Source organism: Coturnix japonica, chromosome 9 (genome assembly GCF_054131305.1).
Source record: "Coturnix japonica strain WE chromosome 9, WE-NBRP24, whole genome shotgun sequence".
NCBI classification, from domain to species: domain Eukaryota; kingdom Metazoa; phylum Chordata; class Aves; order Galliformes; family Phasianidae; genus Coturnix; species Coturnix japonica.
The window spans coordinates 21,640,465-21,664,026 of record NC_140671.1 but is presented as its reverse complement, the minus strand read 5'-3'; the positions used below and the strand labels follow the sequence as shown (position 1 = coordinate 21,664,026).

Here is a 23,562-nt window from a genome sequence, read left to right as displayed (position 1 = left end):
AGCAGATTCAATATACTAAATATATCTGGTGATAACTGGAAGAAGTATTTACTTTTAAATTATTTCTAATCAAAATTGCCTACGTCCCAAGCTGACCTCCCCGTCTGAATAATCCCATTATTTCAACATACCTCACATACTGGATGGTATCTTCCCTTGTTATGCAGAGTGCTGGGGTCAAAAAAGAAACCTCTGCTTAAAAATACAGCAGCAGGGAGCACGCAGCCCTTTCAACAGACAGGACCACTTTGAAGTTTAATACAGAAAATCTATTTGATATTTATTAAACTTAGTTTCTCCAGTTACAGTTTTGCATTGTACAAAGCATTTTAATGACACAGTAGTTAAAAAGATCTTTACAAATTGAAATGTGATACCCTTTTCTCCAAATATTTTAATTGCCATAAATTTGTTTAAAAATACACATTAAACGCATGTTTCAGACACTAAACTTTCTATAATCTCAATACCACAAAATACATAGAATATACTATACAGATGTGGAAAAAATCTAGTTAGTATATAATACTTTGCTCACCATTAACAGCTTTATTACGTGAAATGCACATACTGACTTAGAAATCCTAATTTGAGCCCCAAAGTACCCTTTGAAATTTCAAATGTATTGCAACAAATAAAATCACAGTTGGTGTGTTTCTTTAGGTTTTGGTTGAAGACGGACGCCTAAATATTCCCATAGAAACAAAACGTAACACATGGACTCGTCATGTACAAAGTGTGAAACAGAGACATCCCATTAGTTACTAGCAGTACCTTTCTGTATGATTCACAAGGGCTTCATTTATAAGAGACAGGTGAAAAGTTACCTTCCCTCACCCACAAACCCTCCCCCCAAAAAACCCTTCTTCATCAAATAATAATTTCAATTAAGATAAAGGATTTTTAATAAATATATAAGCACTTTATCCTCCATATACAAAATTTCTTAAAACAATTTAAAAGGGGGACCAGATACAAATGTCAGGAACTGTGCTTGCAAAAGTCACGCCTGGTCCTTAGAGTTGAGTTTTCAGATGTGTAACATCAATGCAGCCGAAAAGAAGCGCTGCAGAAGTACTGTGCACCCAACAGCACCGATTCCCCGGGCTGCATATAAAAACCAAGTCGGGGAACACTGCATTCCAATTTGCCCGTATCAGCTCCAATAGCAAACGCAGAGAGGTATGACAGGAGTAGGTACGTTTCCATTAAGTTTCCAGATGAAATTAAAACTTTTACATAAAGATGGCCTATATAAACCCTAACGCTGTAACACAGCGTTTCAAATTGTTCAGTATAGTGTATTCGATTGAAACTCAGCTGAGATCGGCAGAGAGCAAAGAACTAATGCTGTCGATAGCTGATCTAGCAACAACCAGAGCTCGTATTGAGAGAAAAATGTACTTATTACATCGCTAAGCCCTCCCTCCCTGCCTCCCCCCACCCCCAATACCGCTGCTTTCAAATGGCATCATGGCATCAGAAACCAATTCCTTGAAAAGTAATGGAGTTTGACATACATCACGATTCCCTGATTGATTGATTGCTTTTAGGTAACTTTCACACTGTGGAGATTTGCCTCCTGGAACAGCTCTGTATTTGTCTGAGTTGGCCACCAAAAGCTTTGGCTAGTCTTCACACTTCAAGATATCCAGCATTAACATACAGGTTTCCATAACACTGTTTCATTAGATGGAATAATTTAAACCCTGACCAAAATTTTTGTCAGAAATCTAGAAATTTGGAAGTTGCTTACTCCCCAGTGGGTAATTCAAACTTGACTTGCTCAGGCCCTTAACATAAACGCTGCGGTGACAGTAAATATCTGTTAGGTAACTGAAATATTAAATACAGCAAAGGTAGTCTCTTTTTCCAATAGTTTCCCATTCTGGAAAACTACATCATTATCTGCCTACGGCTTTATTTTACTTGCCCCGGGCAAGCACATCATTCCCATAAAGTACTGACTCTGTATGTTGGGGCCATTCATAAATACATTTCAGGGCTTTTTTTTTCTTCTTCTTTTCCTTTGTTATCACAGCAATCAAGCCTCAGCAATCTAAAGGAATATACATTGCACTCCTGTATAATATGCAAGATTTATCACCAGTAAGATGGTGACTCAGCACTCAATAAATAATATATCAATATAGTCAGTTGCACCATAATCTAAAAACAAGTATAACATATACTTTGGACAGACTGATTTCATATATATATACATATATATTAAAAGACACATACAATACAAATTGCATACTGCCATCAAAAGCCAAGAAGAGCCATTCACACGCTCTACTTTATGGCTAATAGTTTCAAATCAAAATAAAAGTATCGGGCTGTTTTACTCTGGTGTCCTGAAGATTTGTTTATAAGTATAAATGGTTGCACCTTACCATCTAGGAACCTGCAAGTTTCACAGCAAATCCAAATAATAGTGATATCTGAGCAAGCCTAGTCTGATTAAGCCATTTTTAAGATTCACCAACTGGGACCACGTTCGGTAAGGGAATTAAGATCTCAGTGTTGATATGTGCTTAAGATCCAATCATCTAGGGAATCGTTGAGGAAGCTGGGAGTGAGGGATCCCCTCCTCAGCCACCAGCGCAGCCTGCCTTAGTGCTGACGCTGTCTGCATTTCCACTGCTGTTGTGTAGAGGTTAACAAAAGGACAGAGTTGGACTGTTAGTCTGCATCGTGGCACCGGGATGGAAGCATATTCAGTATTTGCATTTTTTTAATTGCTATGAAATCTGACAAAGTACACAACTTCTGTCTTAGAAACAATGGTAAAGCCCAAATCAGATATGCTTTTGGAAGCGTGAAATTTAAGTGTCTCTGATTGAAATAGCCACAGATGAGTAAGGCATTTTTCAAATAACAAGACCACTGTGTATCTCCCATACAGACAGAAAACCTGGGCAGCACTCCAGGGAATGTTTCCCTGTGACGGATTCTGTCAGCCATTTCAGGTCCACATTTTAACACAATGTAAGAAGTCTTTCAGTTACCCAAAGACCCATTGACCTGGGGACAAGCAAAACATTTTTGTAAGAGACAACTGCGTGTAACACCAAAAGGTATTTGTGGGACTCTAAGGAAATAAAAAGAGAAAATAAATTCCCAGAGATGAGACCATTCCTGCTTACAGTCATGGTCACGGTGCACAAAGGAGCAAGCTGGAAGCAGCCGGACCGGCCGGTGCAGCACTACACAAAAAAAAACAACTATGAATGCAACTCCTACAAAGGTATTTTTTATATAGCGTCAAAAGAGTGCTAGGCACTTTAGAGTATTAAAGGAAAAATTAGTTGACAGTGTCCTATTAACCAGGATGCAGAGTCTGAGGGTACAGAGTTTTGTCTCTAACAGCAAACACGAAAAGAATGCGATCTTGCACAGTGATTTAATAAAAAGGATGCTCCAACCAACAGACCTGATCAGTGATTCAGCTCTAACGGGAAAAGTCACAGGTCCGCTAACCAAACACATGTTGGTTTGTATGTAGCAAAGCTCTTCTGGAAGTACAAAACACGCTGGAACACAAAGGAAGCTCTACGAATATGCAGCTACCTTTTAGTAGGTTACTCATTTCAAAACTTCTAAACTCTTAAAGCCCATAGGACATACTGCAGTACTAAGTAGCGTAGAATTCTATTCCTTCTTTCGAGGTTGCCATGATTTTGGCACTTAACCACGACGACACAAAACTTTAGTGCAATATTTTTTCCTGAACGTGCACGTTCATCTCTGGTACAGAACTAAGGGTTAAATGGGAGATAAAACAAAGCAGCATTCCACAATTGCACTCTAAAGTATTCAGAGCTTGACTCTTTAGAAGACCACTGCAATGAGAAGTCAGTTTGCATGACAGACACTGGTACTTTTGAAAAAGAAATGGAATTTTACCCAAGTACTGCAGAAGACCACTGCATACAGTACACCTGGTCCTGCTGTAAAACATCTTGTAAACAGTTCATAAAATCTTCATCTAAAAGTAAGGCATAAGGCACACCAGACATGTTAGGGGCACTAAGCAATACTGAAAGCAGTAGCATTTTAAACCTTTGACTCAGACAAGCACCTCATGTGGAAAGGTACTTTGGTTTTGAGAGCAGTCGACTGCAACTCCACAAACTGTTTCTGTTACACCAACTCGCTTCCCTCTCAAATGAATATTCTGCTCCATCAAATGCATCAAACACGAATGGGACCTTCATTAACATGGGGTAAATACAAGTTTTAAATCCATTCTGCATCAAAACGATTAGACAACTTCCCTGTAATAGCAGGTGTGCTCCCCCACCCCACAATGGCTGTTGCACTGTCATGCTGTAGTGTCCATTAACCACCAGACATTTTTTCAGGCAGAAAAAAAAATGGACCTCCGTCTCTACTTAAGATTCCTGATTTTCCAGTCAATGAGAAAGTTGCAAATGGCAGTTCTAGTAGGAATTTAACTACTGTTGGTTTTTTTCACCACAAAACTGCTGATTTTGCAAGTGTCAAAAAATGACAAACAAAATGCGTTTTAAATGAAGAGAGATTAAAAAAAAAGCACAAGATTGTCCATTTCAGAAACCTTTCCTATATGCCTTTCCTATCAGACCGAAGTTCATTCCTACACCATTACTCTGATATTACATTGAATGCAAATTGTTTCATGATTTGCTATAGTGTTAACCAATGGTTTGAAACTGCCTTGAAAGCAACCCAAGTCAGAACCAGCTAAATATTTTTCCATATAAATTTCTTTAAAATTCATTTAAATGAAGTATTTTAATACGTAGAAGAATATCTGGAATTTTTTCTATTTAGTACAAATTCTGCAATAATAAAACTCTAGCTGTCATTTATTAGTTGATCATAGGCATTAGGCATGAAAAGTATGGTGTTTCTACACGTTAGAACCTATCAATCCTAATTCCTTTTACAGGTTCTACCACCACAAGACATTACAGAGTAACAAAGCTCACAGAGTACTTAAATAAAGTGTCTATGTTTAATTTTTCCTAAGTACTTGGAAGGGTAAAATTTAGGGAAGAAACAGCTAAAAACTACCCAAAAACTGGGCTTTTCAAAATTAAAATTAAAAAAATTAAAATAAATAGGATTTAAACCGACTATTTACGTATTGTGACGGGAATTCCAATGACAGATCCATCCATGATAGATTAGCCAAGATACACCTTTATATGTCGCAAATTTAAAAATATTTAAATAACTTAAAAAGGGAATACTGAAGGAGTTCATTAACAAGATCGTTTTGGGTTAAAACACAAAACACAAATCAAGATGGGAGACATGTGAAAGCATTCTTTGTTTTTAGTGTCAACTAAGCAATGTGTTATGGCAGTCTTCCTTATTGACATGACACAGTGTTGTGGAGATAAATCAGAGGCAGCAAGAAAAATGTGTTCAATTTTCCATTCCTTCAGTTCGAAGTATCACTTGGCATCCAGGCGCAACCAGTGTAGTCCCTGACGGGTGTAACGCACTAGGTCTGTCATGATGCTCGAGTTAAAAACCAGAGGGCCCATAGCTTTATCCAGTTCGGCAAAGAACTCTAAAACAACAGAAACACAAATTAGGCACAGTCGTTCTCATTGGCTGCCGTAAGTGAAATATTGCTCTCCCTAAAAGAACACCACCTCAGCACAAACATTGCAGATCAAGGCAAAAGAAATGAAAGACGGCTGAAGATGGCAGAAGAAAGAGAAAGAGATCCTTTCTAAGCCCATTTCTTTACTGTTTTGCAGAAGGTAAGCATAATTACACTGTGGCCTAACTGTTACAAAGCATTCTTGGCCTTCTCCCTCGAATGTGTATATTCACTCCAGGATTTCAGAAAAGGAAATGCACCAACTTCTACTTCCTAAAGAGAAAAACTTGCAGGAAATGCAAGACTTATTTATTTATTTTAAGCATAGCTGGTAGGAAATGTTAGATCTCCAACACCACCTGACAACCAGGACAGCCAGCCCAGAGCATCGCTGTCACCAAAGGAATTACTTTCCATCTTTCTTTTACAAAGGACCCAATTATTTATCATTATGCACTGTTAACTCCAAAATTGAAAACCTGTTAGAATTTAACACAATGTATACATCTTAGGTTACAACTTGCCTTTGCCTACCCTTACCTTTCTGTTCTTTAGACAGCTGTTCAGCTTGGTCCCAAATTTCAGTGGCATAGAGGAAGTTGGATGTAACTTGGACGTAGCTGGCTGCCATCTGATGGATCCTCTGGGGGATCGTCACCGAAGACCCACTCCCTGAAGGGTTGGCTGCCCCAGAGGAGTAATTTCCTGAATTCCCTGGAGACAGCTTTGGAGAGACTGGAGACGGCATACCAACAGGCTTGCTGCTTATCCAAAGGAAAACATTACATTGTAAAACACGCACACAGATATGTCAGGTGTGTCATGCAAATGTCTTCCTACAGCTCAGAACATGGGATGCTAAGGCACTCCTACTTCACACACTGAGAACTCAGGACTGGCCCTAAAACAAGTGAGCTTTTGAAAACCTCTCATGTTCCTCCAGCTCCTGTATTTTAGCCTCACAGCCAAATCAACATGCAGCATCTTTCAATCAAATCTGTTGTATAAATAAATTGAACCTCACATAGTAATAATGAAAAAATTAAAGCAAGGCAATTATACTGCTGTTGTATTTTCAAATAACATGATGCATATCTGAAATGCCCTCCTAAAATTCTGGTTTTTGTTTTGTTTTGATAGAGTAATCTATAAAAAGTCTGTTGTCAGGTTTCAAGAACAGAAGTAAACTGCTGTACCATGGAAGAGCTTACTGTGAAAGCACTTGTAGCCATCTGGGCTACAAGTGCATCACTGCAGCACTAATAAAGCTATTGTTTTGAGAGCAAAAGCATTACATAAAACAACAAACCACTGAGACAAGTGACCTGTGTGTTAAGGACACACTGAGAAGTTTTTTGTTCATTCCTCCCAACAAGGAGTTGCCTGAGAATATCTCTGTACAGCACATTTCTCAACCTCTTATCAGAACACTTACCTGAACAAAGGGATCAAAATCTAGACCTTAGAACAATTAGAAATTAGAACAAAAACAACAGAAGCTCAAGAAAGTAAAAGCTGCTCTTTGAGCACCTCAAACTCACAGTTTATGTGGAGAATGAGCTATAAACATAGAAATACAGGTAAACTTTCACTACCTACCTTCCCATACCAGGTGACGGTGCTTGAGAATTATTATAGGAATTCTGTTGGGAAAAAGTAAACGTATGTTTATACCTCAGCTAATTATATTTTATCTGGTTGTTTAATTGCTCATTTCTGAACATGAGTTCTCATGGCTTTTCTTTTAAGCATATAATAATATCAAAATATCCTAAATAATATCAAAGTACTTTCAAAATTGGGAAAAGCATCCATTTCACTGATGACTAAGACACAAATCAGCAAAGTTTTAACTTTGTTATATCAACAACAAAATTAAAATTCTCTTTGAAGCCAACTAAATTTACTAAAAGCTGCACCAAAATATTAATAGGAAGCTATCATTAGGACCAATGGGTTGATGACATCATAGTCATGCTGTATCCTCCCAGCTTTAAACTGCTCAGCTTGAATGTACTTTCAAGGTCCATTCCTAAATTAGGGCATACTGGAAGCTCACGTGCAGCAATCTGAATACCAGGCAGAGGAATTTTAAGTAATGTAGAGCTTCAATTTGATTAGTTTTTTAATATTTGAAGAAAATATATATCCAATTACCTTCAGATGTTCAGTCAGAGTTTTAGAATATTTCAGTGCACTTTCCTTTTTCAGTTTGAAAAGCCTTAGGTATAGTAGAGATTGGCACCGAAGACTAACCAAAGACAGAACAACAAAACATTTCCAGTTAAAGTCAAGCTTATCACAACATACCAAAAGTCAAAAATGGAGTACCCATGTTTTTAAAAGCTTTTCTCTCCCAACACTAAACAGCCAACTGTCAAACTGTAACTAGACACAGTCCCACACCACCTTTACTTCTCAAGAAAGTAAAGAACAGTTTTGTGCCTTAAGCTGAAACTAGGTTGCAGTGACTTTACTGATACAGCCTTCACTTTTTTCTCATGTCAGGACACACTGAATCTGGTGCATGCTGCTATAGTCACCCCTCCCTTTTCCACCTGACACAGTCAGCTTTGTTCAACTGCTTGCTGCAGCCATTTAATTAGTCCAGAAGGCAAATGACAATTCTTAACAGCCATTTCAAGTTTTGCCATATCACTGTGTGAACACACAGCAAAGACCCCAAACCCTCCTTCTGCTACTCCTCCCAAATCCAATAGATAATTTCCTTTCCAAGAAAGTTTCAAAACAGAACTGGAAATTCATTCAAATGAGTAAAGCAGTGTGCTCTGATTATGTTATTTTACTAAAATTAAAGCCAAGACCAGACAACAGTTTGCTTGTTAATGTAATCTCAAAGTTTCCCGAAGCATTTAGGTCACAGCCCAACATCAGCTGACCATGCAACCAACTCAACAGTAGTCTGTTATTTTGGAACACTATAATTTACAAAGAGAGCAAATGAAGAGCTCAGTTCATCAACAGTAACTTTATCAAAACACTAAGGATAATGAAATTCACAAAGGCACCTCTATCATTTTTAGCCATATTAACAATTCCATTGCATGCGACAAGTTACCAATGACATCGCGTTCTAAAATAAAAGCAGTAACTGACTGAACATTATGGAAGTCAAAGTTGAAGTCAGTCAGTCATTTTCTTAATAGCTGAAAGACTTTGCTGTTGTTAACAAGCCCTTACAGTAATCGATCTATAGCATCAATGGTACTGAACAGTCAAACAGAAAACTCCTATTTGGTTCAAAACACCCGAAAACTCAGTGTAAGACAGCATTTCACAGACTGAAATCTGTGTGTGTAATTAATCAGTGTGTAATATAGAGTTCAGGATACACGTACCAAAGCACTGCTAGCCTTTTGTCTGCAGCCGTAGCATCTGGTGCCAAGTAATTCTTCAGTTTCATAGTGTACCTATAAACAAATCACCAACAAGAAAACTATCAAGTAAATGAAACATTATACAATCATTTATCAGCCACCAAGTTCTTATGAAATTCAACTTTCAACTCCTTCACTGTTTCAGGTCTTTCCCTCAGACCCTAAACAGAACGTGGCTAGGCAATAATTGGAATAGTTCTGCTCTGCACATGTCACAAATTGTTAAGACATCACAAACTTTGGAATAAAGGATCTCAGCCCTCAAGAACACACTTGAAGCTTCAGTAACTGGAACAAAGTGGCTAGTGATCCGTTCTTAGTGCAGAGCAAGGGACTCCAAAAGTTAGTGGCAGAACATGAGTAAAATGCAGAAGCTTTGATTTCCAGCCCTCTTCCCCAACCATCTGAGTTCTGTGTGTGCTTTACAGCGCTTATTTGATTAATTCCACAGTTTCTGAATACATAGGGAACGGGGACTTGGATTCCTGAGCATTTTTCTCCAATGCATTCCCACACTCAATGAATGACACGACTGCATCTAGGTAGTACACAGCCTTCTCAAACCTGTCAGACTGAGAAGATTGGATAAAAAAAAATAAGGAAAATATTGAGAGGAAATACCAGAAAGTTCTAGTACAGACAGGCAGCAACACAGCACAAGCAGTAAACAAACCCCAGCATAATGTGCAAATACTGGATAAACATTGTAGATTTGCTTACCAATGCATCTGCATTATGTTTTAACTTCTTTGCTTCCTGTAAATAATGATCAGCTGAGTAAGTCCTACAATAGAAGACACATTTAAGGAGTCAGACCACCTACTCTGTACTTCCCTTTATGACAAAAGTTTGTTAATGTTACAGCTTTCACTTCATCCCCCTCTAACTCAAGTTACAATAACAGGAGGTACTGCATCACAATCCCATTTGGGTTCAAAAAATGAAGGCTCCTCTTTGCTACCAAAGACAACAACTGCTCACCATGGGCAAAGCAGACTCTGTTAAAAGAGAACAGGCAGCAGTGATATCCTGAAAGTGTGTGATGGATACATCAACACTTAAAAACAGGACAACCCTGGACTGTTTAGATCTACTGTTTGGTCCATCCACGCTCTGCAGGAACACACAGGGCAGACTAGAGTTTCTCCTCAAGGAGTGCACCATCTGCCAAATATTTGGTGCACAAAGCAGGCAGAGAAGCACGTTGCTGCAGAACAGCATGCAGATCTCCAGAGCATGAACTAGTATTCAGCATCTTTTGTGCAGCAAACAGGACAACCCTTCTCCACAGAAGAGCTCACTGTGCTGCAAGATTAGCACCCCCAAAAAGGGAAAGGCACCCTCTGCTTTTCTTACCTGTCATCAAAAACAAGTTTTGCTCTTCTGGACTTTGAGCTTTCTGTAGATGGAGCAGAAACAGGAGGGCAGTTTGATGAATTGTTCAGAATCTTCTCCTGAAAGGAAAATGGTCACCGAATCATGTCAAGACTTTTTTTTATTTTTATATTCTCAAAGACAAAGAGGAATTTACTGTACACATTTTTCCCATGATTTCACACTCTGTAAGCAGTAAGTTCAGTTTAGTAGCTGCTTTAACTGCCATTCACCATACAATAACACAGTTTCCCTGAGGCTTTCATCTCATGCTGGCACAGGGGATGACACAGAGGCTATAATTAAGCTGAGCCCTACTACACTAGGAGATCTCCCTTATTGCTAAATCATGATTTTCCACTCTGAACAAAGAGTCTATATATACTTCTATGACTTCTCATGTCTTTCAACAATAAACTACTGAATGTCTCTGGGTAGAAAAGATTAGTATTTCAGAAACACCAACTTCAAGGAGAAATAACAGCTGTCTTCACAACACGCTGCCCTTGCTCCCCTTAATTTTACATGGCTCAATGTGACACTTCAGGCTAAAGAAGGGACATCAAAACATCTTGTGAATTCTAAGTGAATCTCTTCTCACTAGATCAACAGCATAAGGCAATTTCCCAGCTTCAGTGTGCTTTCAGTTCTTTGGAGTCATCGTGACCAAAGGCCAATTACACAGAGTATTTAATAACTTGCCATTATCTAATCCTTGCTAATCAGAAGGATCTCAAAGTTGCGAGGCACTGCACTTGCACAGCAATGCCCTAACTACCAGTGTAACATAAAACACCACCAAAACATGCAGGGAAATGCAGCATTTCCAAAGTATGAAAAGAAAAACATCAAACAAGTTAACAGCTGGTTTAGGGACAGTTCTATGCTGATGAATAAGGAAAGGCCAGAGCAGCAGTCTATGATGCAAATCTGCTATCTACAGGCTTCCTGTAAGTGCAGACACCGATGCACACAACCTTCCCAGGTTTCTAAAATTTCACAGTAATGGCATGTAAATTAATCCAGCAGGTCTCCCAGTTTAAATATTGCATGGACTCCACCCTAATGACTAAGCTACTTTCTGCCACTGCCGATGGCAATTTGCTGCTTCACTCCTCCCCAAATCAATTACCCTTCCTGAACACTTCAGAGCAATCAAGGAGAAATGGTACATTTGGAATCCCAAAGATAAAGGTGAAATCCCTCCAACTTGAACATATTACACTCAAATCTGGTTATACAACAGAAATTACTCTATGAAGATACCCAGATGTGCTCACAAGTTTACTCCTGTCCAGTAATACACATTTATATACTAATGAAAAAGCACATTACATATCATGACCTTACACTATCATCATCTTATAATGTTTTTGAAACCCTTCAACTACATATGTTCTTAATCTAAGTTGCTTAAAAAACACTTTCTGCATCACCTTTTCCACAGTGTTTTCTCTACTCTAACCACAGAGAGCTCTGTACCATCCTGATCTGGAATCAGATGAACCTTTCTAGAATCCTAGGGTGAAAAATGAGAGCCACAGCTTTGTATCTCAGCACTGTGCACGGACCCAGCTCCTGTTCTCCTTAAAACGAGGACAAGATCTGTACTTGCTCCAGCGACATAAGAGTAACCTCATTATTCATTCAGTGTGAGCAGATCTGTAGTGATATTTCTCATTAACAAATTAAACAGCAAATACGCAGCATCTGTCATCAAAAGATGACTAAATGCACTTTAGTAATTAACATAAATATTTGGTAGGAATAAACATTAGCATTCGACAATCTCTCCTAAGTTATTTTCCAATTTAGAGTCTAAGCACCATGGTACGAAACAAGGCAAATCTGAAACTAATTACATTTCAACAACTGCAAATTATTTAGATGACACTGCACGTCAAAATGCAAAGCCAAGAAATAAGTTCAAGGCATTCACAGAACAAGCCCTTTACCTTTGTTTCTTTAGCACTGCCAGAACCTTTTCCCTCTATCTTCCTCTGTTTAGAAGATGAGCAGCTTTTACTGCCACTGCTGCTGTCCTTACTAACATTGCTGCTTGACTTCAAGGATGATGACTGACTGGCTGTCCTCTTCCGGGACCCGTGCTCTTGTTTGGAATCCTTCTGAAGGACTGGGGCAGCAGGAGATGGCAGTAAATCCTTCTCTTTAACAGCACTTGGTTTTAAAGACCTGGACAAAATGAATACATTCAGTTTTGTTTTTTACATTTCAAAATAGAAATAAAACAAAAATCCAGCATCACTTCTTTTTTTCTCTCCACACCCTTCCCCCATTTAAGCCTTTTCCCTCTCCCTTCCCCCCCCCCCCAAAAAAATAATAAAACAAGATTTTTAATGTTAAACATAGCAAGACAGATTCAGAGGAAGGAAATTATCACCACAGTAACTAAACGTTACGAAGCCTGATTAAACTAGTTTTCACCACTTTATCTGTTCTGACCTGAAAACGCAGAAGGCAAGTTCTAACCATAAAACCACATCCCTCAACAGTTCTTAAAAACACCCTAAACACTTGTAATGTTAGAAATGAATGCCAGCGTTAGCGCCAGTCTGTCTATTGCAGACAAGTCAGCCTAACAGCTCAGAAAAAAGATGGCCCAGATAACTGTTCTCTAGAAGCCATTGGCCTTTTGGTACAGTCTTACCTTGGCTGCTGAGGATTCCAGTTGCTAATTCTGGCATCCCTTTTCACAGAGAACAGTACACAAAATAACTATTTACATGAAGTTTTTGAAAAACCATCTTGTTGCATTTAACCAAGTGCCCTTCAGAAAATCACACCAGCAACAAAACAAAATATCAGGACTAAAGGAAAAAAAACATGACAGACGAGCATCCATTTTTTCTACATTTCTTAACAGAAACAAAGAAGGCATTTAACTCACAAAGACTTCTAGCATCTGTAGCCAGAAGCTGCAGCTTCTCACACATCAGTAATTCAACAAATATTCGCTGTAGAGAATTTTTTTTTCCATGATGTAATTATACCAGCTGTCTGTTGTTTGATCTGAAAAAGGTGAACCCTTCATAGTAGGGTTTACCTAGTCAATATTTTCAGTTATGGATATGAATTTCCACCAACAACTAATGGAAACTTCAAACTGAAGAATCAGAAACCATGAAATATTACCCACTGATTAGTAAGGAGACATTTTGTTGTGGAGGAAGGAGAAGAAGGTAAGGGAGAGATGGATACAGGCATGAGTCTTCTCCTTGATCACTCTGAGCCTTCAGTGCTGAAAAGACAGGCAAGATACTCACTCCCTACTGCTAGAAGTCTTGTGTCCTGATGGAGCTTTTTCTTCCAGTTTTGTTTTCTTGCTTTCACTGGCTCTGTTTTCATCCTCATTCTGAATACAGCAAACAAGAAACACATCCAGATAAATGTCTACATTTACAGCTTCACGAAGACAGTAATTTTTCACATTTAACGGATTTAATTCAGTGGGCGTCTTGCAGCGTACAGAATAATACCTGTACAGGCTACAGAAACATCCCCTGAAGCAACTACCTTGTATCATATATTTGAAAAGTGGCAGTCTCAAGTTGTTCATTTTATAACACGCATATCACTATGAAATAACAAAAATCTGCCAAAGGCTTTGGTACGAAATCAGATTTTATGCTGGGGAGTCAAACACAGGTGTCTTATGAATGCCAGGAACTGTAAAACCCATGGAGTCTGTAAGAGATGTCGAAGACCAGATTTTTATATAAACCTAATCCTAAAGTTGAAGAGTTTAAGAGGATACACAATCTGTGCTACCTCCAGGAATGCAAGCTACAGTGCTAACACATCTAAAGGTACAACCGTCTGCCTTTCATGAATGAAAACTCCAATATTCCCTATTACAACGGCACAGGAAGGATCAATTTATTCTACATAGAATAGGTAGGCAAAGTAATCTCCTAAATTACTGAGCCACTGCAGTGAGGTATGACATTGGTTACTGGGCCATATGCTTAACCCCTTTAGCAAGATACTAAAAGGCTAAGATAACAGGCAAGATTTTATTTACGATACTGTTACCTGTTTATGTTTCCTTTTGCCTTCTGTGGAACTCTTATCAGAAGGCTGCTTCTGAGATTCTCTTGCATGCTTCTCTGGCACATTTTTCTTTTCCACTTTGGGCACATCAGCATCCTTGTAAGGCTTCCCTGGTATTCTTGATAAGAGGCTCAGGTATCCATTTTGTGAAGGTACCCACTTCACAATAAGTGGGTACCTTTCATCAGGATCGCTGAGTGGTAAAAGAAGCTCTTTCTCTTCCATAGGAGAGAACATTCTTTGCCGAAAAAAGCTGTCATCCTCCTCCATGGAAGATTTAACAGGAGTCCTATTGCTCTCGGAGTATTTGGGTGTTTGTGATGAAGGAGGCAGGCTTTCATTTTCATCTGAATCAGAGGATGAGGTATCTGTTTCTATGAATTCCCTGGATTTCTGGGCAGATTTGCTTGAAGCCTTGTATTTCTTTTTCTCTGTTGTAGGCCGAGGGGAAGATTTGGGCTCTTTCTTTATATTAGGTTTTCTGGAACCTTTAGTGGCTGCCTTATGCCTGTTTGAAGGTATGTTTGTTGCCATGTCTACTGGGGTTTCACTTTCTATTTCAAGACCTCCTCTAGGCTCTTCAACAGATGTCTTTTCTGCTTTCTTGGGCTGCTTTTTACCCACGGTCCTCCTCTGTGTTGAGCTGTCACTCTGGGCAGGTGATTTCTGCGTGCCACGACTGCTCTCTGAGCCCTTTTGGGTGGGTTTGGAATCTCGCCCTGGTGTTGAAGTAATCGAGTCCTTGGATCCACTTTGATCAGCGTACCCACTTCCTGTTCCCTGATCCCGTCCCTCTTTTTTGTAGCCTTGTGAGGATGGGATGTTGCTGTCCACAGAAGAAGCTGGTGACACTTTATGTGAATTAACTTTGTTCAACCAGTTATCCAGTTGCCACTTGTTTGTTGGCGGTGGCTCCGGCTAAAAACAAATTTCAATAAAGCACTGTTAGATACAGTGTTTCACGTGGCTTCCATCTTTTCTGCAGCCCTACTGTGCTGCAAGCCAAAGCAAGCGGTGCACTCGAGCATCTGAGGTCAGTAACTAATGAAAAATGCATATAACTACAGATAGCAGGTCTGCTTTTTCCTTCAATCAGAAGAACTGCAGTCCACAGGAAGCACTTGCTGCCATGGCATTCCAGACTAAAAGCTACTGGTTTTTAAGCTACTGTTCCCATGTCTTCTGCACTCCAACAGATAACTATGGTAAAAATCACCTCAAATAGCAAATGTGTGCTTATAGAAAATATAGTTATCATGTCAAATTACAGGTACTTTAGCAAAAGAATATGTGGAAATATGTGGAAATAATTCTACACTTGACAAGTTTTTGTTAAAAAAAAAACAAAGAGACCGAGAACATGTTCATTTTTTTCTGCTTTTAAAACTCAGGATTAATGCCTGATGACAGCCCAAATGCGTGACAAATCCTACCTCAGGGGATACACTCTGTGATGGTTCATTAGCTTCACTATCACTGGAACTGCTTTCACTTTCAGAGTCAGATCCTGAACTGCTTTCAGACCCACTGTGGCTGCTTGAGTCATCCCTTGAATTATCTGCTCCTTCACTGTTATGTTGTGAAGGTTCAGAACTACTGAAAACAAAAAGGAAGAAAAATAAACAAACATTACTCAGTGCAAAGGCATCCTGGAAGTTCTTCCATTAGGAAGAATAAAATGTAATATTTTAACTAACATTTGCTAAAGAGTTCAACTGAGCACAATTCACCTTGTTCCCCTCCCCCCTTCACAATGTTGTCAGTATAATATTTGCAGAATATGTGTTGGCCACTGATTAAACTCTAATCACCTTCTGGTCTAATCAAAGACAAACAACTAACACTGATTTTAGAAACGAGATCAAGCCAGAAGCGCTGACTGGACCAAACATCACTACCATTGGATTGCAGCATAGAAAGTAAAGGAATGCCTACCTTCCAGGTGTGCTCCTTGGAACTGTTTTATCACAGTCCTGCAATTAAGAAGAGCATGAGGCTTCTAGAAGCATATGCAATTACACTGCAAAGTATTGATATCAAGTCTTAAAGATTCTAAATACTTAGCCTGAAGAGTGCTCTAATTCAGAAATACAGAGGTTTAAATTTGCCTGCCTTTGGCTTGTACAAAAGGAAAAATAAATCACAGTTCTTTTATCCAAGCTTTTACCACAAACATGTCATCTCAGAACCCTCCATATTCTGATAGTAGTTCTGAGATTTCCTATTTTCTCCACTCCCCCATGCCATGTTTTAGAACCAGATGATACAAATTTTTACTGTGCTATTCCAGAAATGTTCCATGCCCCAGTAATTAAACAACTAAATGCACCATCTTCAAGTTTTCCATGTGAAAAAATAACAAACAGCGGAACTGAGAACAGCAAAAAAAGCAGCATGGACTTCTGCTGGGTAGCACAGACTCAAGAGGTATGTTTAATTCAGCAGGCTGAACACCATCTCTGGCTGGAGATGCACAGTTAATATTGCCAAGGAGCAAAAGATACGATAAAAATAAAGGAGCTGCTAGACTTATAGTTACAGAAACAACCTGGGAGTAAAAGACACACACAGCAGCTCTTATCCCGAACAGTTGCTGCATGGACATCTGTGTGCCATGCACTCTTTAGCCAGCACAGAACATGAGGGGCTCTCCCTTAGGTGGCAGCCCATTGTGTGTGTTAGGAAACTGACTCTGTTTCCATTCCACATTTAGAGAAAGCCCATTTGAAATCATCAAAGCATGAGTCCCTAGGTAAAAAAAAAAGTACTGTTCTCACAAAACCAGATCATTTTCCTCACATTTGCATTTTAGAGTACCTGAAGTTTGTTTGAAAACTTGCTAATTGTTTTTCGTAGCTCAATTGCAAATTCTCCTTCAGCTGTTCAGTTTGCTGTTGGACTACTGAACATTGCTGATGTAACAAACCATCAATACACTTGGTTTATTCTACTGAATCTTTGGTATCTTGTGAACATACCTGCTCTCCATCGCTGTCTTCGCTACTGCTAAGTTTTAAGTCATCTTTCAACATACTAAGTAAGTAAAAGGGAGAAAGTGAGACAAGTTTTTTTGTAATTTAATTACATTCAAAGCACTCTACTATATTCCAACAAGTTACTGTTTATGCTACAGAGCTGGGTGTGTGGGTGAAATCCACAAGTTACCATTTAAAACATTTAATGTCTAAGAATGGCAAGTTAAGTCATTCTTTAAAGAAAACTACGGGCTGTAGTGCTTTGATTCCTTTGTTCGTTCTTTAAAGTTTAGAAAGGAATTCTGACACGTTTTACTAATGCAGGTGGAGCTAAAACATCTGCGTTCAACCTCTTACACACCACGGACAAGAATACTGTTTCCCATTGAATTAAGAAATGTGATTGCTTCATGTCTAGTGGCAAAATCCCAACTGTTCGACATCATAAATTTTCTACTATTCTTCAAAGGTATAATTGCTCCTATTTAGGGTAGTCATACATACACATACTATTTCATGACACTGAAAGTACAGGAACACAAAGAAAACATAGTGGGGTATTTGTGCTTATTTAAAAACACCTTCGTTACAAAAATAAAACGTCTTACTCTGTCTGGTTCAATTCACATCTGGAGAAAGAAGATAAGAAAGGATTAGAATACTTCCCAATTTCACAGTACAGCTGTTCTACTTATAATCTGAAAAGAAACAGCAACCTCGAGAATCTACTTAGACATCTATTTTCAGCTGCTACCCTTATCAAAAGATGCATTTATCTCACTTTTTAACGCTTTCTTAACAGAGCACAATCGCTTTATCGGAAATTCTATTGACACAGCAAACATCTCCTCACCCCTCTTCCCATGCACCTCACTTTAACTAATGTGAAGTGCTAACTCCAGTTCTTGCACCTTCCTACACCCTCCCATTCTGGAACCAGCACAGCCCTTTCATAGAGGACTACACTGCTATAACAAAAGAAAAGCCAAATGATGAACTCCTACTGCTACCACTTATTGAAGTGGCTGTGTATAAACATCTGAAACCTCATGTTTTAAGGAACTGACATAGTCTATAATAAATAAATAAATGAACAAGCCACTCTTCAATTATTTCTCATTTCTTTCTCACAGATGATTTGTTTTTTAATCTTATTAATACTAAAAATGTAAACAGAAAAACTAAACTTCATTTCGTAACTGCATCACAAATACTAACTTAGAATACCTTCAGAATCTGCAGTTGCTTTCAGTAAACATTCCATCAGGTGGAATGGGCATTTTTTGTTTGGAAATTGTATTTAAACAGAATGTAATCAATTTTCAGGTATGAATAGGGCAGAAGACAGTTAGATTCTTCCTGCTGCTTTTTTATTTTTTCTTTCTGATGTCTGATTAATGAAGCATAATGTTAGGTCTGTGTACGCAACTAATAAAAATGCCTGTCAGTCACTTAAGAGAATGAGTAACTACTCGTACAAACTTAACTAGATCTCAAACTTAATTTACTGTCTCCTCTAATAACAGAACAGTTCCTCATCCTATTTGTGCAACTGCAACAAGCTGCTTCCAGCTGACAGCTTAGCAATGCACGTTTAGTAAATCCTGTCCCATCCTGCCCATTCTCACACACTGATACACTTCCAGCTCACCAGCCAATTCCTAGGGCCAAACTCCTGCTCAGTATCCTACAGCTGAGAAGAAAGCAGGGGGATGGAAGGAAGGCACAGCGCACCTGTTACACCGGTGTGCCATTATTTGCCCTACTATTCCTGAAAATAGGTTGAAATCAACTTTTTTTTCCCTCTCCTGTCAGTTAAATGTAAAGCATGACAAAGAGTGTGCAAGAACTGACACATTCTGGTAAAGAAACAGCTACTTCCAGAATCTTTTAAAAGTTGACTGTTACGTGAGAAATGTTTTCTCAACTGCTACTTACGATTTGGATTGATGGCCATTGGATGTTTTTGATGAAGGATTATATCGTTCTAGAAGGAAAAAGAAATAACGCTGTACTCTTTTGAACACAGACAGCAAAACAGTCACTGCAAAGTGGACAGAACTAAACAGGCTTAGCCAAACAAACTCAAGAATGGCGGAGTGAACAGGAGAAAGAGGGACCAGCTGACGTCAGGTGCAGCCTCTCACACATTGACCAAGTGAGAGAGGAGCAGAGACAGACTGCCAAGAGAAGCAATGACCTTAATCAAGAAAATCTAGAAGGCTTTTTTAAATCGTTGCTGTCTAAACCAACACACACTTAATATGTTTCTGAAGGTGTGAAAAACTTCTGCTTCTATCAAGGTAGGATACAAGTGACAATCCTGAAGTAAAAGAGGATAGGTCTAGCTTAGCTATTAGGAAGAAATTCTTTAGTCAGAGTGTGGGGAAGCCCTGGCACTGCTGCCAGAGAGCTGTGGGTGCTCCATCCCTGAAGCCAGGCTGGGTGGGACCTGGGCAGCTTGGTCTGGGGGGAAGCTTGGAACTGGATGGCATCTAAGGGACCTTAGAGCCCAAACCCTCCCATGAAAATTATTCTATTACCCTCTACATGCTGAGGAGATCAATTAAATCAAGTTTTTAATCTGTTTCAGCATTCCTACGCAGCTTTTTAGTGAATGAAAAGTCTTTAAATCCAAAAAGCAAACTCATAAACCAAACCCTACAGTTAGAACACTGTGATATAATCTGCTTTTTGGTTTGTCTTCTTTTTCCTTCCCTGTTCTTTAGTTCTAGTAAATTACTAAACATAGCACAACAGAAACAATATCTGAGGTTGTTGGAAGTGTCACAGAAAACTGAAAATGGAGCTGAGAAATGGTTCTGTGTTTTTATCTATTTGGCCTCCCTGATGACATACCTAAAGATCAGCTGTTTCCAGAATGTAACCTATTGGCTAGCCTTATGGAATTAAGTTTTAATTTGTTTCCTTAATTCCCCACTGTATTAGGAGTTTAGATTAAGCTGCTTGTGAATACCTAAGAATAAACCATTCCGCTTTTACTATTTAATCTGTTTAATCACTTTGACAGGGACTGGTAAGACTGTTGGAAGGCAACAGCACAAATCTAATTCATTTTTGCCAGATATGTTACCTGGTTAAATGCTTCATTTCAGTAATATTCAAAATGAAGACACAGTCAAATAGGAATAAAAGGTGCATTTGTCTAGACTTTGGAAATACATTCTGGGATAATACACTCAAGAATATTAACAATTCTTGAGCAGTTCTCTTCAATTTTCATATCCATAATGCGAAAGTGGACAAGAAAAAGGAAGAAAATGCATTGTGCTTTTTCTATTAAAATATGAACTTCGTTGCTTTCCAGCATACCCAGGGGTTTTCTCTGTGGGTGTTTTCACACTCAGCTATTTTCAATCATATCAACCAAGGAAGCCTATTTTTCGAGAATTAAAAAAATAACAACAATTTAAAGAAACAATTTTATTTTTTTCCCCTTTTCTAGAAGTTATGAGTGAGTTACACAACAGTTATTAACTTTCCAGTTCTCAGCAAGAAGCCACAAATAAAATCAAGTGTTTATTTCATAAGTCTTGAGAAAATACGGACAATTTTTACGTGCAACCCCTTCCATTACCAGCCTGGAGAGGTCTCATGATCTAATGGCCTGACTTCTTAAGGGGTACTAAGAATACTCAGTTGTAACAAAAACACTGCACATAGGAAAGGAAGTTTAATGTACTTACTCTGTTCTCCAGTGCCAAAACTGGACTGTTGAGACTCCTAAGGGAACAAAAGATCACAGGAGTTTTTTCAAAGGGAATTTTAACATCTCAAAAATCATGCCATAATCAAGCTATTGTTCTGACTTTAAAGGATGGCACATATCCTTTAAAAAACAACAACAAAACAAAACCAACACCTACTCCCAAAGAAAACCAACATGCTAAAAACAAAACCCAGTGGTAACAACCAAACAGAAACAGGGAGCCCTTTCCTGGGCCCAAGCTGCCTTCCCCAGCAGTGACAGAGCAGCGAGTACATGGGAAGAGCATCCTTAGCTCATCTGTCCCACTGACCCATCTGTCCCTGCTTGCTTGCTTGGAAGATGGGCCACGTGCAGTTGTCATACACAGTACCTGAATCTCCAGAAACTGTGCAACTTCTGCAAACCCTATCTTCCCTTTCTCACCTTCATCCAAATCCTCATGTAACTGAGCAACCTGGCTGTATAAAAGCCAACAGACAGTGATAAATACCTGCCTCGATATACAGTGGATTTGCTGTCTATGAAACTAGCCTTGAAAGACAGAGCCTCGCCAATTCTAGCACTGGTAAGATCTCTGTATTCCTGTTCCAGAAAACCCAATTCTGCCTCCTGAAACACAGTACGTTATCAAACACTTGAAATGTTAAAAAATAAATAAATCAACAAATAATCAGAGAGTATTGTGTTACTGAAAACCTACTTCTAAGCTAGTGTGCCATTTTAAAATAGGACCTTCCTGACCTCCTTTTAAAATGAGGACAACTGCTGACCTTACGCATAAAAACAGAGAATGTTTGAGTCAATTCACCAAGCTGATAGATGTACTCTGTGACAGTGAATTGCAGGGGTTTGGGGCACAGCTGTACAGCAGTCTTCACAAACAGCCAGCTCAGTGACGTGATGCAATTTATAAATGCAGTTTCCAATTGTAACTTCATAAACACACAAAAGCTCTACATGGCAAGGCATACTTACATATATCTGACTTCCTTTAACATTTTTATTTCAAAAGTGGCAGCAGTTGAAATCATGACTTGAATGAGTATTGTCAGTGGAATGGAGAAAGAGTGCAATTTTCTCAAAAACAAAACCTCTTAGGGAACTTTAAGATGTTCCCAATGCCCTTCATCTTTACTGACTGAAAGAAGAGACATTAAAATCAACCTATGGTTAAACTGCAAAGTCAAGATCAAGTTGCAGAAGTCTTCTTACTTCAACAGAGAGCAAAAGCCGTACTCTCTTCAGAATACAAACTGATTCTTATCTTTCACACAGGTTCAATGAGTACAAGCATGATTCCTCAGTTTCCTTTTTCCTGTCAACTAAGACAAGTAGGTAAATACTTGATAAAAGTACCTGATAAAATGTAGGTAAAACCAAAAAAAAGACCCTACAGTAATCAAAATACCACATATGCAGAATGACTGCGCTGTGCTGAGCACAAGATGAGTAACTGGGACTGTTCTCATCAATGTACATACCATAAATTCTACAGAAAGTGTCTGCCTCAGTGCTTACCTCAGCCAGCTTCCTATTTCTAAGGCAGTATTCCAGTTAAGGGCACTTTAACGAGGTGTTATGCTTAAATGTGCAACTTCTTCCAAATAACTCACCATCTATTTTGCCTCTGAATACACGTCTCTCAGAAACTCAAAGATTAATAAAGAAATAAACAGAAATATATATTTTTTCAAGTCCAATTTCTTGAGAAAGAAGAAACATTTTGAAGGATGGAAATGCTTTTCACAAAAGCACAGCAGATTGCTGAAGTTAAGTGGAAGACACTTCAACAGGTAAGAAACCATTGCTTGGACTCTGACACAAAATGGTGATTAGAATGGTAGTCAGGTACATAATTCTTACCTGTCCATTTTTGGTTTGGCTGTGGTGAATAGGATCCATTTCCATTTAATATCTGACAACCCAGGTCAGACCTCACTTTTAATTCTCAGAATAAAGTTTCTGGATCACAAGGATCACAAGGGATCGACGCAACTGACTGCTGCCTTCACAACTACTACAGCACGGGACACTGAGCAAACCCAGAGACCAGTGCACCTCTTCAGAGATGTCTGCAGGTCACCGCTCAGGTACACAGACATAACAGCTGTCAGTGACATCACACTCCCTGTTCTATGATGGAAAGATTCCATCCAATAAGAAACAGCTGCATTTCTGAATATATTTTACAAACACACCAGTCCTCCTGCTCTGCAGTTTTTGACTGTGAACCCCTGGCTTTAAAGACTTACACAGGATGAAATTACAGAGCGTTAGGTGATGGGATAACATTTTTATCAAGAGTCAGGAATCTGTTTTTCACAGCACCCATAAAACTTTTTATGACCTATTTTCATGAAGTTTTATCTTCTGATTCAAAGACTTCCTGATAATTATAAGATATATTTATAG

The 23,562-nt window shown here is 38.8% G+C and overlaps 1 pseudogene across 1 annotated transcript in view; it reads right to left on the bottom strand.

Annotated features, from left to right (window-relative positions):
- Nucleotides 1–254: 254 nt before the first annotated feature.
- Nucleotides 255–23,562, bottom strand: part of LOC146759831 (AF4/FMR2 family member 4-like) — a 38,395-nt pseudogene continuing 15,087 nt past the window's right edge. Inside the window, exons 6-22 of the transcript XR_014932063.1 lie at nucleotides 21,128–21,164; nucleotides 19,359–19,407; nucleotides 18,029–18,049; nucleotides 17,424–17,478; nucleotides 16,381–16,418; nucleotides 15,879–16,041; nucleotides 14,428–15,363; nucleotides 13,659–13,747; nucleotides 12,330–12,567; nucleotides 10,357–10,454; nucleotides 9,721–9,784; nucleotides 9,427–9,572; nucleotides 8,962–9,033; nucleotides 7,760–7,853; nucleotides 7,202–7,245; nucleotides 6,143–6,363; nucleotides 255–5,566 (exon numbers count right to left, since the gene is read on the bottom strand). The product of XR_014932063.1 is annotated as an AF4/FMR2 family member 4-like (transcript). The remainder of the gene's footprint in view (nucleotides 5,567–6,142; nucleotides 6,364–7,201; nucleotides 7,246–7,759; nucleotides 7,854–8,961; nucleotides 9,034–9,426; nucleotides 9,573–9,720; nucleotides 9,785–10,356; nucleotides 10,455–12,329; nucleotides 12,568–13,658; nucleotides 13,748–14,427; nucleotides 15,364–15,878; nucleotides 16,042–16,380; nucleotides 16,419–17,423; nucleotides 17,479–18,028; nucleotides 18,050–19,358; nucleotides 19,408–21,127; nucleotides 21,165–23,562) is intronic.